The 16,523-nt window shown below is 45.3% G+C and overlaps 1 protein-coding gene across 1 annotated transcript in view; it reads left to right on the top strand.

Moving 5' to 3' along the window:
• Nucleotides 1-16,003, top strand: part of LOC144820169 (uncharacterized) — a 253,214-nt gene extending 237,211 nt beyond the window's left edge. The window contains exon 5 of the mRNA XM_078677789.1: nucleotides 15,264-16,003. The gene's annotated coding sequence lies outside the window, so the exon portion shown is untranslated. The remainder of the gene's footprint in view (nucleotides 1-15,263) is intronic.
• The last annotated feature ends 520 nt before the right edge of the window (nucleotides 16,004-16,523 follow it).

Genomic DNA, 16,523 nt, shown 5'->3' with positions numbered 1-16,523 from the left:
GTTGCCTGATGCGTATGTGCTGGCTGTTGTGACTATGGCACATGGGTTAGCACATATTAGCGCGAAAGGTATCTGTAAATTGCTGTCTCCTGTGTGGAAGAATGATGGTATTACGAAATGTGCTGAACGCTTGGTTAAGAATTGTATGATATGTATGTTGTACAATCCTGGTAAGGGAACCCCAACTCCTTCTGGTAGTTTTGCTCCCCCTTCATGTCCCTTTGAGGTGATCCAATTGGACTTCATCCATATGGAGCGATGCAATAACCTGAAATACGTTTTAGTTGTTGTTTGCGCATTCTCCCGATGGATTGAGGCCTATCCTCTCAAAGACAATACTGCTTTATCCACTGCGAAAATCCTACTGAAGGAATACTTTCCTCGGTATGGAATGCCTAGAATTGTGTGGTCAGACAACGGAAGTGAGTTTGTGGGGAGTGTGATGAAGAGTGTGTGCAAGGGCCTTGGAATTAATCAGAAATTCCATAGTGCCAATCATCCTCAGTCAGCTGGTTTGGTTGAAGGGTACAATGGCACCCTTAAACTAAAACTAGCAAAGATTCAGGCTACGACAGGTCTATCATGGCCTGACGCTTTACCCTTAGCATTGCTGTCAACAAGGGCAACTGTACACTCCCGAGTAGGGCTCAGTCCCTATGAAATAGTGTTCGGTCGTCCTGCCAATGTTTGGGGGGTCCCTAGACCGGGTGCCTTTTGTGATCTTGAGTATCCAATGTTGATCGATTATCTTTATGACTTGACTGCTAAACTGAGGTTAATTCACCAACAGGTTCACGAAGCATTGCCGACGCAGACGGAGGGTCCAGGCCACCCGCTCCAGCCCGGAGATTGGGTGGTAACACGAAACTTTTCGCGCAAAAACAATTTGGATCCCAGGTTCACTGGACCCTATCAGGTCCTCCTTGCCACGAGAACTGCAGTTCGTCTCGAGGGGCGGAAGAATTGGGTGCATGCCACCCATACCAAGAAAGTCCCCATCCCGTTGCCAGCAGACTCGTGGGTGAGGAAAGGCATTGCATCAACTGAAACCGAAGGATTGCCGGCGTTTGTACCTTTCAGCGACGCACAACCTGTCGGAGAATCCTCAGTGCAGCAAAAAGGCATTGTTGAACACTTGTCATCAGAAGACTCAAGACCAGAACATTCAGCTGATCAACAGGGCGTTGTCCCTTCAACGGATCTTTTGTTTAACGAACAGACACGTCCTGGGAAAACCCGATATTTTTTGCGATCCAGCACTAAAGACTAATAAAAAACCGTTCTGTCCCTTGACAAGTGCATTATCCCGTTTTCCATGATCAGTTTGAACACTCATACTATTGTAATTATTTTGTACATATTCATTGAGCTTCGTTCCTTACACTTTTTGTTTCCACAGCTGAGAGACATTGTTTTCATATATATATATATATTTGTAAAATGAAGGCCGTAGGGCCGCGCGCGTACTTCCTCCTGGTTAGTAGGTCTTGACGCTAGGTTAAAGACCGTCGGTTCCTGGGAACTCCTAGGAATTGACTATTGCTACACAGAACGAAGTGCGTCAAGAAACGTTGCGGACGGTCATAGGGAATGGCATTTTCAAAGCTGATGGACTTGGAAAGAGCTCAAGCACAAAGATTCAAGCTGCAGCAACTCAGTCGTACCAAATGTTTTGTGTTCCAAATATTTGTACTGTTTGTGACTGTTTCTGCGTTATTGGCGGGTGGAGTATATTACACGATGTCTTACTTCTTGCCTTCTACCATACCTACTCCTACCCCTGACCTTAAACTCACCTCCACTGTTTCTCCTCATTCTTTTCACATCTTACCTGAACACGAGCAGGCTAGACGAGCAGAATTCCGCAACAATTCCTTTATTCAGCTCCTTCATCAGCATCAGTTAGTGGTTAACACTACTAATTGTTGGGTGTGTGGGTTGATGCCGCATACTACGGATAAGGGAATTCCATATCTGGTGTTACCGTATAGCTCCCAAGGGTCTGCTCGAGCATTTCAAACAATGTTTCAAAGCGCACTGGGTTTCCACCCCATTCGAGAACCACGTTCCCCCTACTCTGGTCCTACTTCGTACCAAAAATCTTTGTCTATAGCAATAGAGGATTTAGATAGCGATATCTATGATCCCTCGCTTATCCCTGAAGAAGAGGTACAAGTCTATAGGGTCCTAAGTAGAGGCGAATATAGTGTGTTCACTGGTGAAAAACAGCTTAAAAGCTCGCCTCCGATATGGGTCGTACCCCACATTGGTAATTTTTGTTTAATAGGTCGCGGCCGTAGATCGAAAGCCCGACTTGGAGAGAGTGCTTGCACTGAAAATTATATTTTGCCAATGGTCTCGTCCCCTGTGTTTTTGGCTGCCAAGGGTACATACTTTATTTGTCATGATCGTGCGTATGCATGGTTGCCCTCTGACTTCATGGGCTCATGTTTCATCGCAAACTTGTTGCCTCCGACGTTTACTGTAGATGCAGATTATCACAAAACTAGAGTTGTGAGAGGCGTAATTAGCGAAGAGGATACTGCCGGTCAAGAGGCAGGAGACTTTTTCAAGGGTTTCCTCCCATTTTGGGGACCTATGGTTAATAGTAGGAACCTGAGACAGTTGACTCGAGTGGTAGAATCGACAGCTAATATTACTGCCAGTGCCCTTGGTAATATCACCACAGAACTTCAGGCGGATAGACTTATGACGTTACAAAACCGTATGGTTTTAGACGTGATCTTAGCAGATCGAGGTGGGGTATGTAAGGTGATCCATTCGAGCTGCTGTATTTTCATTCCTGATAACGCTCCGACTGTCTATCAAGCCATCTCGAAGTTGCATAAGATCTCCGAATCCATACACGTGGACGTAGGGGATTGGACGCTACTTGGATGGTTTTGGGGCCTGATGTCGACTTGGGGTTGGAAGATTCTGATGATCATTGGAGTCGTTGTAGCGTTCCTGTTCACGTGTTGCCTTTGCGTGCAGTGCGGTCCTGCCTTATGTGGCCTCTGTGCTACAACGTGTATGAGACAGCCACCTGTTACCAAGGGGTCTCGATTGGACAGAGCTATGCTACAGCAACATCTCGAGGGTCTGATGAATATCGAATATGATTCCGACTAGTGCTTGCCTACATGAGGGCAAAAGGAGCGTCTGAGGTTCCGTGACAATTGTAAGTGATGTTTTCGACTCGCACGAATATGGTCGAGTCTGGTATCTAAGAACCGCAAATGACGAGTTTAGTAAGTATGCGCAGTTTCGCTGTGCTAACTTAAACCGTTCGTTTAATATGTGGGTTTTTCATCTGTACCCACGGGTTCCATCTTAGATACGGCATCCATTTTGTCTCTTGCCCTCAAGTAGCCAGCGAACGGACACTGTCCGCTTCGTTACCCTGGGACTTTCAAGATATTTGTGGAAGACACATGTTCTTTGTAAATATCTTTTACGATGAGGGGGATGATACTGTAAGGCAGATGGCCCCGCTTGAGGCTCATCTTGCCGTGCCGGTTTATTGTCTCAGCCGTGCATCTCATTAGGCACGTCCCTTTGATGCCTGTATCTCGTGTTTCCCGATACCTCCCCTTTTACACCCTTTTCAATCTCCCACTGTCTCCATCTTCCTCTGCACCTGTCTTTGTCCCTATTTCGATCTGTTTTACTGCCGATTGGAATTCACTAATGTTGGGAAGATGGGTTTTTACAGTTGGGAACCGCCAAATGTTTCCGCACTTATGTTCCGGACCTTATGTGTACCAAAGTGACCAAAGCGACCCCTCTGGGGGATAATTATGGGAACCAGGTTGTAAACTTTTGTGTACCATGTTGTCCTATGAGTAAATTCTGTATAAAAGGAGCGCTCCACAGAACCAATTTGAAGCAGTCTCCCCAAGTTGCACGTGTTGTACTTGTTGTGACTTCTGTGTTCCCTGCAGTAAATAAACCTTGAATCTTTGACGCCGAAGGAAGTGTCCCGTGTCTCTGTAGTTTGTGCGCCGAAACAGGTATCCCATGAAGGTTATAGGTGTTGTTCCCTGGCACCGCTGGTACTGTTAAAAGTCCAGTCCTTCAGTTTGTCTCTTCCCTTATCCTCCCTTTCTTCCCTCCCCTGCCCCTCCACTACTTTTCTCTTTCCTTTCTTTCATCTCCTACGTCTATCCTGACCTTTTCTTCCTACCCCCTACCCCTCTCCACTTCAAACCTCTTTCCTGTTACTGACCTTTACCCTCACCTTTCCTGGCCCTTAGTCTCTACCTTGTTTACCTGTTTATCAATTTTCCCGCGTCAATTGAGATCTAGCTATTTTGTCTGAAGCCCGATGGAACTACCTGGTTTAGCAATAGGGGAGACAGGCCGGGGATTCCCTCCTGGGACGTCACCTACCCAGTCGGACTTTAGACAGACTTCCTTTCGTCTCTCCTGTTGTCTCTTCCCGCATACTCCCTCTATTTATATCTCTCCTTCCCTCCTCTCTCAATGTATTGAGACTGAACTATTTTGTCTGATGCCCGATGGAGCTACCTGGTTTAGCTATAGGGGAGATGGACTGTGGATTCCCGCCTCGGTCGTCACCTACCCAGTCGGTCTTTCGACAGACTTCCATTTAGTCTCTCCTTGTTTGTCTCTTCCCTTATCCTCCCTTTCTCACCTCCCCTGCCCCCTCCACTACTTTTCTCTTTCCTTTCACTCCTCTCCTAATTGTATTGTTATTTTGTGATTCATTGTGTAATTGTTGATCTTTTTCGGTAACATTGTTGATTCTCATGTAAAGCGCTCTGATACCTTCGGGTCTAGCCAGTGCTATATAAAACTCTTTAAATAAATAAATAAATAAATAAATAAGAACAAATACCCAATGCATTTTGGAACCTTCTGTCCCTTCCTCAGGGGCCAATCTGGAAAAACAGATATAAAATAAACTGCAATGTACAGATGTGTATAATGGACCTCATACAATAAAATGATTCATACATAATAATCATGCATTTGATTGTGTGCATAAGTGACTCAATATTGAAGCAATCTGTGTATATCCTCATGGTAGTAGTTGGGGGTGAATTACATTTCCTTATAACTACCATCATCTTTATTCTACACAGTGCTAAAAGAAAATAGGGAAAATTCCCCAAAATACCTCATGCAACTCTAATCACCGTAGGGTTAATACAACAAACAATGCAGTGCTTCAAACTGTATAGCAGGGTCATATCTAGTGAAATTCCAAAAAGTACTAATGGTTCCTCATAGACAATTGTATTCCAAGGAAGAAAAGAAACAATAAACTTAGATGTTAATTGATTCTTAAAAGATGGATGGTGCACCAGGAATGGAGTCAAGACCATATAAATGAGTCCATAAAGTTTCTTTATTTTTCATAGAAGTAAAAATAGGCATCAGCCAACACGTTTCGTTCCTATGAAGGAACTTCATCAGTGCTTTGTGTAATAAGTGGAATATCCAACACTTACCTTAGTGTAGCAAAGAGTCCATTGGCAACAATACGAAAGAGAGCTCCACAATAATGGACCACGTATATTAGATCCAGCCTAGTAATCTGGATGTTATCATTTCCTATATACGGCAAGCACGCCCGATAACATGATAAACTGGTTTATACTGTTACCGGGCATACTTGTTGTGGGGCTCTCTTTCAAATTGTTGCCAGAATTGGTTGTTTCTGAATTCCAGTGGAGCTCAACTACGGCGGGTTCCGGAATTGGATGCACAGGACTCCTAATTTTCATGGACAGGGATAGAGGTGCTGAACCTTTGGTCAGCCGTTGTGAAGAGTGTTTTGTGGATGTTTATTGACCACATTTTAATATGTGAATTTAGTATTCACAAAGTTAGTGCAACTGGAACTTATGGACTAATGTTGGTTAGGGCATTCACCAACACCCTCCTAAACAGACAAAATTCAAGCCTCTAAATATCAAGAGTAGAGAATACAAAGAGATAAATGCGAGAATCCACCAGGAGAAAAAGAACAACAGGAAATAGGCCTCAAGGTCTAGCCATCCCAGACCCCCATCCAGAACAGTCCACTTGATAGTCCATAGGGTCACCAAATAGTGATGTCCATCCCATATAAGCTCCCGAAGTAAGTCCAGCTGTCTGACCTACAGGGCGGAAATCCACAAGGGGAGACTGATGAAGAAAAAAAGCAGCGGGGTAGCATGATCATCATAGTGAGTGCTATCAGTGCCATAAGAGGGAGCTGCAGCATCTGCCCGAAGGCCACATTACCCGCAAAGCGAGCTGGGCAAGGTTCAAGTTACCCTACCTGCCTTCCTCCAATTCATGGTAATTTTGTATCCCCAAATAATGGAAGGTGCAAAGGGCTCACCGGATCCCCAGTAGCAAGGCACAAGGCCCTGACTGCAGAGAGAAAAAGCAGGACTTCAAGAGGTTGACCCACAGCCCAAGACCACATCAAATTCCCAGAGGAACTGGAGCATGAAGGCAATGTTTGCCTCCATATTGGATACATATTGTCTGCATATAAAGAAATGAGGTATTCAGTCCCGTACATTACCATGCCTCTACACCGACTTCGGCCCTTACACAGTTTTGCCAGCGGCTAAATGGCAGTGCAAACAAGAGTGGAGATACTGGGCACCCCTGTCTTGTACCCAGATTAACCACATATAAACTCAAGACTCTGCACCACCTCCGCACCCTGGCAGTGGGGATGATATACAGTAGGTGCACCCATTGCACCAATGCAACACCTAGGGCCAGATATAAGACTATAGCTGCTTGTGAGTGCACCAGCCCCTTACCCAGCTCCTGCAATTGGGTTATCAGAGATCCCCTGCATTCCTGCTCTGTTAGCCACGCCAACAATGACTCCACCCGGCCCTCACCTTCGTGCAACCGGGCAATATTGTTCCGGTATTATGACATTGGAGTTTCCCCAGAAGGATACTGTATTGATTTTTGCCTCTGCCAATCTCACCTCGCCCCATCATGCTGGCCCAATTGGCTGTCCAAGCAACAAATACGTATCAACAGTGGGCGATGAACAGAGAGGTATTCGGTCTGCTTAACAAATTGACATTGTCTCCTCCAGCAGAGAAATGTATCTAGATGGATATGCAGCACACATAGGCTTGTATAACAGGAGTCTTCCCGTTCCAATATTTGCTATGCCCTCCAGAAATCTTCTAGCCTCCAACTCTCCATCCAATCCCAGAGCCCCCTTGTCAACTGATATGTAGAGGCTCCTGGCAAATATGGAGTAGAATGGTCCAGGTCAGTAGCAGCCACACAGCTGAAGTCTCCCCCGGAGGAGAAAATTCCCATCAGCACTCATACTCATTTGTGCAGACAAAACGGAGAGGAAAGCAAGCTTGTGCTGTTTGGAGCATACAGGGACCCAATAGTGTTTGGCTTTCCATCTAGTCTTCCTTTCACTAACACATATTTCCCTTCTTATCCATTGAGATCTGCAATGCCTCAAAGGGAACTCCAGCCCTAATCTATATGAGGACCCCCAAGCAAAGGCTGACTATTATGTGGCATATACCTGTCCCCTCCTTTGCCAATGGAGTCTTTGAGCCTTAACCTTAGTGAGGTGTGTTTTCTGAAGAAGGGCAATGTGAACACCCTATGCTTTGAGAACATATGGACCTTTTGGTGCTTTGTAGAAAATCCCATGACCCTGATGTTCGATGTCAATAGTCAAAACCCTTCAGGTAATGCCATCACTTCTAAACTCCCCATCCCATTTCAGAGCAGGCCTACCACAGTCCCACTCCAACCATACAGCATATCTTAATCCAAAAGGATACTGAGAGCCTAGAACGCAGCAACCAGACAAACAAATCCCAACTGCCTTATCCCAGTGCGGACCAGCAATGGCCAGTTACCAAAACGGTGGACTTCAAGACTACTAAAGGGAAACATCCTTTACAACAAAACTTTTTCCACGCAGTACCTTTACAACACAGGAATTACAACGCAAGTCGTTACAATGACTTGCGCTGGAGGGCGCTGTAGGATAGGGAATAGTTTAATTTACTATCCAAAACCTTCCCTACTATCCATGGGGACTGGAGTTGGAATAGTAAATTAAGCTATTCACTATCCAGCGCCCCCCAACGCAAGTCGTTGTAACGACTTGCGTTGTAAAACCTGCGTTGTAAAGGCATGCATGGAAAAAGCATGCGTTGTAATGACATACATACCTACTAAATTACTACTGATGGAACTGACACATTCTGGTTGACTGAGACAAGGACCCAGCCAGGCATTACATACAACATCCTTTCAGGGGTGGGTGATTACATTCACTGTCACTGAGCAGACAAGCTTATCACAGAGGGTACGTTTAAATAATTGGCACAACAATCACACACAATAAATACACTGAGCATCACAAAAGAGTCTTCACAAGTGGTGTATGTAAGTAATGTTTGCATTCAACACACACATTAAGTAACACAACATGAACAGTATGTATTTCTGGGCATAAATCACATTAGGAAATAGCACTAGCAGTACCAGGCCCAACCGTGTTAAAATGACAACAGTAATATGCACACTTGGGAAAGATCCTACTTCACCCCCCAGCAACCTTATGCGGTGTGAAATGTTGTCAGACCAAAGCCCACCCCGGCAATTATTATAATTCATACGAGACAGTTACAGTGTGCACCCCAGGTCACACCAGTATCAGAAATGTGTACACACAGATAACTACTGCACTTTTAAGAATCACCCTGGACCAAGGCTGCATGGGTAAAACCCAATGTCAAACATAATATTCTTTTGGCAAGGAATCAACGTGTAAAACAACCCAGCCATCTGATATGAGAAATAACAGCCTGTCATTCCCACACACTCACTCAGCAATGGTTTACGATGCCATGGATATCAGGCACGCTTGTATGGAGTGCACTTACACACACACACACATGCACACAACACCCTAATATGGTGAACTGATATTCGGCGGGTCAGTTGAGAATGCATATGCAAATCCTGTGACCCAAGCCCTCCTCCATCAGTCAGCTAACCCTGGCCACCCTACACCCACAGGCTGAAGATAAAGAAAATCTGCCCTCAGATCCTTGGCTGATCACGGCCAGGGTGATACTTAATCAAGGTCCCAGGAAAGAAGGTGGGGGTAGGTAGGAAAGCTAATTAGGCAGCAGTCAAAAATGAGGGGTTTGGCTACTACTCAGAATTTAACCATGGTAAGTGGAGCAGAAGTAGGATGCTGGTCCAGTTCTGCAAAGCACTGGGGGGGTCACGCAGCCTCTTGACCCAGTTCTGATTGTTCTAGGAAGCATTCCTTAACCAGTCAATCACTCTCAACACCTCAGCCTGGTACGGGCAGTACTACCTGGCAACATGAAGGTATCAGGGTCGGGTGAGGAGAAGGCAGTTGTTCAGCTACACTGAGGCCATAAAAAGAACAAGTGATGAATGAGGGATGAAGGCTGGGAGCTTCCAAGAACAAAGAGACACACGTTGATTAAGGTAGCACCCAAGCAATCTGGGCACCATGAAACCCAAATCTGCTCCTCTGAATCTAACTGGATATGAGGCACAATATCTGGTGTGCACTGATACAAGTCATACCACACAATTGCGGTCAAACACATGAAGAGTTGCAAATTCCGTATTTTCCTGGAAATGAGCCACAGCATCTGAAGCGCGTTTTTCAGAGTCACACCAGACAATTCCGGCACAACAAACAAAGAGTTGCAAAATCTGTTCCTCCCTGTAAATAAAGTCCACATTTGTAAAGTAAAGTCCACATTTGTAAAGCGCACAATCACCCGTAAGGGTCTCTAGGCGCTGGGGGCCATCGGGAAGATTAAGCGAGCTATTGCCCAGTCACATGGTGCTGGGCTAATCTGCCGCCGGAGCCGGGGATCGAACCGTGATCCCCAGATTCCAGCGTCAGTCGCCCTGGCCGCGGTGCCACACCTGGTGCATGTTGTTGTGAGTCACATCAGACACGTCTGGTCGCACACAATAAAGAGTTGCTAAATCAGTACCTCCCTAGAAATGAGCCACAATGTCTGGTGCGCATTGTTTGCACCTGACAAGTCTGGTCACACACAGGTGTAAGTTCAGCAGTGTGACATGAGGTTGAATGGGACACTACTACCGGTACGCCCCACCTCTGAGGGTCACAACCTGTGAATCTGACACTGCACGCAATGAGCATGCAGTCGGTGTGTTGCACAAGAGTCATGTGGCATAGTTAACAAAACACGCCACGCCGGGTCCCACGTAGTGGTGTAACAAAGACCCCCGCAGTATCCACAGTCCCTGCAGTACAGGGGCCCTGACCTTCAGGGGGCCTCCTCAGCACAGTTACCTGCCCTGAGAGCTCCTGAGTGAGTCTGGAGGGAGCCACTCTATGTACTTTGCAGGGGGGGCCCTCAAGTTGTTACACCGCTGATACCACAACCAGTGAATCCACTCACAACCAAGATGCTTATGCACGTTGAGCCCCCAAGATGCAGGGCCACACTCTCTAGATGCAGACAATATGTTTGGAACTCTGCACAAGGCAATCTGGTCTCCATGCACAAATCTTAGTTCCCCGCTTACACCGCAAAACCAGTTGGGATCCAGAAGACGATGCAGCGAAGAGGGCACTGCTCTCCAGGTGTCACCGGTAGATGTTGTGGGTCCCTCAGACCTTAACCAAAGAACAGGGGGCGAGCCAAGAAGCCCTTGGAGAGCACTCTTCAGGGTGCCACACAGCAGCAAATAGTCAGACCAGGCCAACCACTGATCAGGAAGGATTCACGGCCCCTTTCAATGGCAGTAATACTTCTAGCAGTCAAAAGCTCTTCCTCCATCATATCCAGCCAGGCCCTCAAATGGTAAAGTTCTGTTGTTCTGGTTGCATGCCCTATGTTTATAGCTCTCTCTGGGAAATGATCAGATGGACTCCCTCATTCTCTAATGTGGAACAGAGTCAAACTAAAAGGCACACAAGGAGTTTTAAAGCCAAGCATATCTCACTTTCTGGATGTGGCCTTTCTAAGCTATTATTGACAAATCGTTCTTTACCACAGGACAGGGTTTGTCATTGTGAATCCAATGATAGGAAGTATTATGAGGCTGCTCCACTGTAAGCCGCTGTTGCAGCTTGAAGTAATTTCAACCATCCCCCCATGTTAACCTATGGGAAGTGTAAGCCTCATAGGTAGCGAAAACACACATGAGTATTCTTTCACTACCTGGTCAGGTGGCACATATGTGTAGCTGCCCTGCCTTTCACCTACCACTTGCTTCACCCCTTAATACTTAACCAGGGGTGCCCTGTTGGTAGTGAAAGGTCCCCTCAAGATTGGCCATTGGTTTAGAAAGGCCATCCTGAGAATAAGTGCAATTGTGAATAGACAGGCCTGCAATGGCATGTTTTGACACATGTTTAAATACAGAGTAGGTACAAGTGTACATGCACAGGCTGCAGTCATGCTTTTAAAACATCAGACAAGCAAGTGCTCACACCCAGGCCTGCATTGGCAGGCTTGTGACAGGTTTAAAAACATCAGGTAAGCACCATTTCCTAACGTGTGCAGGAAAGGGAAGCACACTTTTGCACTGCATTTGCAGTGGAAAGTGACCCAGGCAATAAAGACACAAAAAGAGTATCAGAAAAATCCATGGATTGTCCTATGGGAAGATCTGAACTCCTAGGTAAGGAAAACCCACAGGGGGTTCTTCACTACCTGGGCAGGAAACACTCATGTGCACCTGGCCTGCTTTATGCCTAGCACTTGCTCTACCTCTCAGGGCTTACCCTAAGGGTGCTCTAGTGGTAGTGGAAGGCCCACTCAGAGTTGGCTAATGAGTTAAAAATGCCAACCTGAGCATAGGTGGGACTCTGCACCCACAGGACTGCAATGGCTGGCTCCATAAATGTTTAAAGGCTATTCTGGTGGGTGAAACAATCAGTCCCACCATCCTAGGTTCCACCATCAGCCAGTGTAGTACCTGCCCTTGGTATGTGGTGTACATTTTTACAGGGCACTCACAGGTACAACACCTAAACAAATCAAGTAAGTACCACTTCCTGGCCTGTGTAGAAAGGGAGCACACGCTTTCACATTGTATTACAGTGAGAAAACGCCTAGAGTCCTAAGGCCACAGAAAGGGAATCAGCAAAAACCAAAAGAAGAAAAAGCAAAAAGGTTTAGAGAAATCCCCTAAGAACAGCCATGTCCAACGTGACCCCCTCCCAGGCTAAAGCTAGAGTAGTTTTAATCATCAGCTTGATAAACTTCCCTACTCAGTGCGATAGAGAGATGATGGCCCACCGCTGCAGTGGTTCACCCCCAGCTCTAAGCCCCATGATCCTAGTAGGATCCCTTTTGTCTCTTTAGGGGCTCACCCTAGGGTATGGCTGCTACTGTCCTTCAGTGTGGTACTTCCGTACCTACTCCATGGCAACCTTAGTTCACTGGAACAGCACCAGGCTAAGGACACCAACAACTCCCAGCATCCATAACCAAGCACCTAGCTGCTCAAGGACCTCTGCCCTTGGTGGCTGCAGAAACTGGGGCCAGTGGCCCCAGATGTCTTGCACCTTTCTCAGCCTTTCCTTCTGACCAGTTCAGGCATGGCTTTCTGTACCTAGTCCACTAGCCCAGGGTCTAGACGACCAGAGATGAGTTCTTAATTTCCCTGCCCCCCATTTTAGCAGCCTGTAACCCCCTTTCAGAGAGACACCCCTCTGAATCCTGAACTAGTGGAATGCCAGTTCTAGTCACCCCCACACATCCATCTGCCACTAGGGGACCACCCTTCAAGAACACCTTAAGAAACAAAGGAGCACTTTGCCTACATTTAGTTACAGTGCAATGCTGTGCAAATTCAAGTCCAATCCAAAGCACAGACCTACAAATGTTGGAACTGGCACGTTCTAGCTGGCTGAGGCGAGGCCCCAGACAGGCAGAACGTGCCACTCCCGTCAGGGATGGGTGATTACACTCACTGTATAACCTGTGCTCACTCTTGAGTAGCTTGGCACTGAGCAGTCAAGCTTATCACAGAGGCAACGTGTAACATTGTCACAGCTCTTCCACACAATAAATGCACTGAGTGTCACAAAGAGACTAAATGCGTGGTGTATGTAAAAAAAATTTATTCAACACACACAATAGTTAACACAACATGAACAGTACATATTTCTGGGCGTAAATCACGTTAGGTAATATCACTAGCAACCGTATTATTTACACTTAGGAACAATCTGACTTTACAATACAGCACCCTTATGCAGTGCAAAACAGGGTCAGACCAAAGCCCACCCCAGCAATTAGTATAATTCAGTACCACACAGTATTGGGGTGCACCCCAGACACAACGATTTTTACCCATGTGGCCAAGGCCACATGGGTGAAAACCAAAGTCAAATGTAATATTCTTTTGGCAAGGAATAAACGTGTAAAGCAACACTGCGGAACAGTGTAAATAATAACAGCCATTCACTCCCACAAACTCACCAAGCACTGATAAGTGACACCAGGGATACCAGAAAGGCCTGTATGGAGCACACTCACATACATCCACACACACACACACACACACACATATACACACACACATACACACACAGACACATGCCCACAGCACCCTAATGCGGTTCACTGATATACGCAGGTCAGTTGATAATGCACATGCAAATTCTGTGGCCAAAGTCATCCTCCACCAGCCAGTTAACCGTTACCACCCTACAAACATTGGGCTGAAAATAAAGAAAACCTTCCATCAGATCCTAGGCCAATCGCAGCCTAATTAATAAACGTCCCTGGGAAAAGGTTGGGGTAGGTAGCTTGGCTAAGTAGTAAGGGTGGGCGGAGTTCACATAGCAGTGTTACGCAGAACTCCCCAAAGTGGCAAACATATTCTGCCACGCTATGTTCCACGAGTTCCTTGTCCTGCCCTTTCATGTGATGTTGCTGCTGTTCAGGCGGAAATATCACGAGTGCTGCACCACACAGTCACGCATTCGAACTGCCATCTTGTTTCTCACTCTGTTTATGGTGCTGAAGCCAACTTTTTGAGCTTTCCTGAATCTTTGCAATCCTTGTGTTCAAAAACCTTCTTTCCAATCTTTTTTATTTATTATCTTACCCTTTGTCTTTCTGAGTGTGTATTTTATGTTTTTTCTACTTTTTTTGTGTGTTTTTTGTGTTTAGAACTTTCTTTTTTTGCTTTACCTTCCTGATTATTTTTTACTTTCTTCCCTCTTATTCCTGTTTCTACATTTTCTCTCTTCCATCCACCCCGAGCACCATGTCAGATAAGAGCACCCCAAAAACACCCGCAACAAGGAGCCAGTATGGGGTGCAGCCTGGCCTTGTTTACCATACAGGAGGTGGCAGCGCTGTTTTTTTATGTCCTGCGCCACCTCCCCTCTACCCTGGCAGCAGGCAGCAGGCCTAGGCCTGGGTTTGGTTTCCTGGAGCGCCAGCAGTGCTGGACAAGGGTGCGCCGTGCAGTGTATTGCTGCTCTGCAGTCCGGCGCACTCATAATCAGCTGATGCTCTGGTGGTCCGACATCCTGAAGCAAGAGCAGGACCTGCTTGCCCTGCTAGGGCTTATGGTCTAGGGGCTCGGTGAATAGATACTTATTATTATTATTATTGCTTGTGTGCTCTATGTAATTGCTAATTTATTTTTCCAAAAATAACAAGCATGCTGCTCACATGCAGGTACCTTACATTTACAAATATTACATTATGTGATTGTTAGTCTAGACAGGTTCTAGGAACTTGTTGGCGCTCGATTGGGTTGATTATCTAAGAACTTAGGTAATACAGAGACTCCTTTGTCCTGTCACTAAGATAGTGGTAGTTAGTATCAGTAATTTAACACTGTGCATCCTCTCACTGCAGTTCCTAGAGCCTTTTTTGCAACTTGGACAGGGACAAGGAACCACTTTGGTGTAGGCATGCATCTATCTACCCTTTTAAAGAAAAAATGCAGAATTAGTGAATTGGCCCGTCAGAGGGCGTTCAGATTGTGGATGAGATGAGAAGAATCAAACATCATTTGTTGCAATTTATTAGTAATTCCAAAATCCTTGGAATAGGGCTAGGTAGGTTTTGGAAGTTTGGAATACAATAGGACGGTCTGCGATATTAGTCTAATACTAGTCGATCTGATTTAGAAAAGTTCATTGATATTGCAATTGCCTTTTCCTGTCAAAAAATCTTTTTGGAGTGATTATTTATTTATCACACGTTGTTTTCTGTTTTTATGTCTTACATCAGCATCCGGGGGCATGAAAAGGTGTGACGCGGGTGAGGGAGATGTAGGTGCCTCCCAGTCCCAACGCTGTGCTACACGAAGGAACACACTGTTTTCCGAATAGGACCCCGTACTCGGAGGAGTTATCACGAACACTTTATGATTTGGGTGGATATCTACAAACGACTTTGGGACTGAATTGTCCTTCTCTTATGACAAATTCCATGAGCAAGACGCTTTCTATATGAAGATTAAAATTTATGGTCTGAACAATACGCCTACGCATACTTATGAGAAGCTCTAAATAAATAATCTTTGCCCTGACGAAGTCTAGTGGTCTTAACGACCTAGACGAAACACGTGTTGGCGGCGTTTTGTGTTTTTTGTTACTATATGAAGATTGGACCTTATCAGTTGAAGGAAAGAAATACTTTTCTATGAAGAATAAATGAAGAGCACCTAAAATATTGGGACTTGCTGATTTGAATTGATTTGAATTCCTTGTAGCTCAGGATCGGGTGTATGTTTCCAACGTTCCTCCTCGGCTGATCGCTCTGCTGGCCCCAGTAAGTCCTCCTGTTGTAACATTAATATTTATTTCACTAACTTTTATTGCTCCTTATTTTGAATTATTTCTACCCATTTCCTAACTTTTTTCCAAATCCTCTTTGATCTATCTATTTCTAAATTCTTGTTATCCCTGCATTATTTTTATATTTACTTATATTCTACATTCCAAGTGTCTGTATTTTAGTTCAAACTGTCTCTGTATACTAGTCTGTCTGTAGCTTCCTTTCACCTGCTTTTGAATCAGCTTTCCCTCTTCGCTTATAATATATTTTATGAACTGCCTTGTGGTGGTACTGTAAAACTCAAAGAACCCATTGGTCACATATTACTACTGCTACTCTGCTGTGAAGATTGCATGACCAAGTAAGGTATTCTGCGCATGTTTGTTGAGAGGAGAAGGCCTTCTTTTACTTTCTCATGCTCAATCAGTAAAATGAGAGAGGGGCCATGGTTATGTTGGACTCCCCAAATTTGAGTCTTCTTAGCTAGGCCTAGTATTATTAGAAGCAATCGGTGAACTGATGACCCGGGTGGAATGAAGTATGAGCAGGATGGCTCCATTGCATATGTCCAGTTGTCCACTCTTTTATTTCTTTTTCAAAAACACATATTCATTAAATGCTTTAACTATTCCTTTACAGTGTGTCTTGAGACTTTTCAAAAATTGCCACCAACAAAAAATCCAACCTGATATTTTTGATAGAAGACACTGT

Source organism: Lissotriton helveticus, chromosome 2_1, assembly GCF_964261635.1.
Source record: "Lissotriton helveticus chromosome 2_1, aLisHel1.1, whole genome shotgun sequence".
NCBI lineage: Eukaryota > Metazoa > Chordata > Amphibia > Caudata > Salamandridae > Lissotriton > Lissotriton helveticus.
Note: the sequence above shows the minus strand (reverse complement) of the source record. Positions and strands in the feature narration are given on the sequence as shown.